Source organism: Myxine glutinosa, chromosome 1, assembly GCF_964187855.1.
Source record: "Myxine glutinosa chromosome 1, kmMyxGlut1.1, whole genome shotgun sequence".
In the NCBI taxonomy this organism is placed as follows: Eukaryota; Metazoa; Chordata; class Myxini; order Myxiniformes; family Myxinidae; genus Myxine; species Myxine glutinosa.
The window spans coordinates 390,340,017-390,343,861 of record NC_136261.1 but is presented as its reverse complement, the minus strand read 5'-3'; the positions used below and the strand labels follow the sequence as shown (position 1 = coordinate 390,343,861).

At 38.6% G+C, this 3,845-nt stretch overlaps 1 long non-coding RNA gene across 1 annotated transcript; it reads right to left on the bottom strand.

Annotated features, from left to right (window-relative positions):
* Nucleotides 1–1,521: 1,521 nt before the first annotated feature.
* On the bottom strand, nt 1,522–3,183 carry LOC144889851 (uncharacterized). Its single transcript, XR_013622113.1, has 3 exons — nt 3,051–3,183; nt 2,427–2,550; nt 1,522–1,711 (listed from the first exon to the last, which is right to left on the bottom strand). It is a non-coding gene; the product is annotated as an uncharacterized LOC144889851 (long non-coding RNA).
* Between the last annotated feature and the right edge of the window lie 662 nt (nt 3,184–3,845).

The following is a 3,845-nucleotide window of genomic DNA, read 5'->3' as shown; positions in this document are numbered from 1 at the left end:
GCCAATTCATCTCTCCTAAAAGAGGAGGAGACATACAAAAGTTTCTGTCAGGAAGTAAATTTACAACAACTGGAATTCCAGGGGAATTACACCTTCCAGGGTATTCTTTCTGTGGTCCAGGAACAAACTTGGATAAAAGATTAGATGAGGCTGACAATCCTAAACCTTGGTCCAGACCAAAAAATAGGGTTGATGAAGTGTGTATGAAGCATGATATTGCTTATGGGGATACCACCACATTGGATGAAAAACATGAAGCAGACAGAGAAATGTTGTATAATTTGTCTTTGATACGAAATCCGACATTGAGAGAGAAAGTTGATAGGTTTATTGTGAAAAAAATGATAAGTGTTAAATTGAAACTTGGTCTTGGTTATTCCCCAAAAAACTATTAAACTCCAATGATGTTATCAAGACTGAGGAGCTTTTGGCTAATGAATTACATAAACCTATAATCACAAAGTTTAAAAGAAGGAAAGTTTATTCTAAATACACCGACCACATATGGTCCGCTGATTTAATCGAACTAAATAATGATAAGGGATACAGGTATGCTTTAACCGTTATTGATTTGAGGAGTAGATTTGCCCGGGTTGTCCCTTTAAAAAATAAAAGGGGTGATACTTTAATGTTAGCCTTTAAGCTAATATTTGATAGGGATAAAAGAAAACCAAAGAAACTGTGGACCGATGAGGGAACAGAGTTCTACAACAAAATATTCATGAAATTTCTTAAGGGGAAGGGTATTAAATTATACAGCACCTTTAATGAAGGAAAGGCAGTTGTTATTGAGCGTTTTAATCGTACTTTGAAAGAGAAATTATATAAAAAATTCACACAACTCGGTTCTCAAAATAGGGTGTATTTAATTCAGGATATTGTAGATGATTACAACAATACAGTTCATTCATCAACAAAATCAAAACCATCAGAAACATTTACAAAATTAGAATATGAAAAGGAGATTAATTTGAGAAAGCCCAAGTTCAAAGTTGGTGATATTGTAAGGATATACAAATGGAAAAGCCATTTTGAGAAAGGTTATACACAAAAATGGACTAATGAATTATTTATAATCGTTGATGTAATGGCTACAAACCCTTGGACTTACAAATTAAATGATATAAATCGAGAAGAAATCTTGGGTTCATTTTACTCGCAAGAATTACAAAAAACAAAGCTAATAATTCATTAAACAACATTTCTATTCACCCCACCCAGATTAGCTAATTTAATTCGTGGTAATAAAAAAGAAAAAAATTAAATAAATAAAAAATCATAAGCCACGCCCACACCGACCCCGCCCACACAGACCCCGCCCACACAGACCCCGCCCACACAGAGCCCGCCCACACCCATCACCCCCCACCCCCCGTGCGTTCCCCCACCCTTGATCCCCCCTCATCCCACCCCCACCTTCCCCACACACACAAGGGGAGGGGAGGGGTGGGATGGGGGGAATCAAGGGTGGGGGAACGCATTCTCCCTTCCTTCTAACCTTTATTCTTTTCTTTTAATTAATAATTAAATAATTCTGGACAAAGCATATATATATAAATAATATTTTAAACAAAATCTTTATATTTTTAAGACATTTTTCTTGAGGTATTACACATTTAACTTCTTCCCAGCACAAATCATCAATCTCTTCCCAACATAAGTCAAAGGTAGTTTCAACAGCAGCAGATATCTTCAGGTTTGGAATCTCTTTCTGTCAAAGGCAAGAGGGGTAAAACAAGGAGAGAAATAAATGAATGATATACCCTGAATCACCTCCCACAATGCGCAGGGATATGGTGTACCTATTCGAAACGGTGTACCCACACATTGACACACACATGGCCAAAATACAATACATATCTTGGGTTCTCCTCTCCGGCCTTGCTCCCCCAGCTCTCTCTGTGCTCTGTCCCCCCAATATTCCTTCAGGTCGCACAAGATCTGCCTGCAACCCTCTTATGGTTAAACTGCCAAAGTCTAGGCTCTCTGCTCACCTTCACTCTTTCATTCCCCTTTTCTCCCGCCTCTGGAACAAACTCCCCCACTCCCTTCAATCCCACTCCTCCCTCCAGGTCTTTAAAACAGCTGTTCACCACCATCTCTTATCGTCCCCCATTGAAAACCTTGATCTTTTCTACCCCCGGTAATTCACCCCAGAGTCCTTGCAGTGTTCATATGTTTTAATCCTCTCCCACCTCCCCCCAAGTCCTCCCGATGTCCCTGCTCTCAAATGTTGTGTTTGTGTCCTTCCCCCTCTTCCCCCTCTCTTTTGTGTCCTTCCCCCTCTCTCCCCATCTTGTCTGCCACTCCCCTTGTTTTTTGTGTTTTGTGTGTCGGTTTGTCTTTTTGTGTGATTAATGTTAGCTCTTTCACGAGCCTCGATCTTGTATACAAAAAAAAAAAAAAAAAAATACACACATGCTTACCTCCAAAAAATCAAGCTTAGCGTTCAGATCGTTGAGATGAAAATTAAGGATATCACAGGATGACAGGAAATAACCATTCCTATGGAGTCCAAAATCGTCCCACTCCAAGCTTTGGTCTTCAAGGCTGCAAACAAAATAAGGAGAAATTACTATGCTGAAGTAAGCTTGACAAAACATCACACACACGCACACACACACATACACACACATACACACACATACACATTCACACATACACACATACACACACACACATACATACACACACACATACACAAATACACATACACACACACACATTCACAGATACATACACACACACATACACACACACACACACACACACACACATTCATAGATACATACACACAAGAACACACACATACACATACACACACATTCACAGATACATACACACACACACATACACACACACACATTCATAGATACATACACACAAGAACACACACATACACATACACACACACATTCACAGATACATACACACACACATACACACACGAACACACACACAAACACATACACACACGAACACACACACACACACACACACACACTAAGGCAGCGTCGTTTAACACAAATGTATTATATTTCGTATCTTACCTTGCATATGAATCTTCCAAGAACGGTGAAACAGGCAAATGGTTTAAATGCTCATTCGCCTCGTTGTAAATCTCTTTCGGAAAAACTTCATTTTCTGCCAAGACCAGGTCATTTTCAAAACCTGAATTGCTGTAATAAAAAAAAATATATCATGTCATATAAATTTAAATTAATCACATACAAAGCTCTCACCAACAGTTCAATTCTGAATGAAACTTACCCTTGTGAGTATTCTTCATCACTGGAATAAGACAAGTTGTCGTTCATCTTCGTCGATTCACAATGTTTAAAATTGAACTGAATACGCCTTTTTATAATGTAAAATGTATTCAGGGAAGAGAACTGGCTGACAGCATTTCGAGGAATCTCAAGGCGTGTGTGAAAACAGGAAACGAAACAATGAAAACTTTCTGGGAAGTTATCCAAGTCAGTGAAACAACGTCATTTCTCAAAAGCGAAGAATTAATTTTAAAATGGTTTGAGTATGGTGATGGAAGTTGGAGGAGAATTAAATTATTTCCCACACATAAACAAATTAATATTTGTAGGGTCGTTGTGTGAGTGGGCCAAAGATGATTCACCAGATGATATTAAGAGTAAAAGGTTAAAAGGTCCATAAGGTCAGAAGGATCACAGGTTCACACAGAAGGACCATTGTTTAAGTGGTCTAATGAATAAGGATAACATGTCAAAAGGTTAGAAGGTTCGTAAAGAACAGGGTGAGAGAAATAGAGGTGTTTAGGGGCAATGAGGGAGGGGAAAAATTAACATGTAAGTCAATGGGAAAATGAGAGT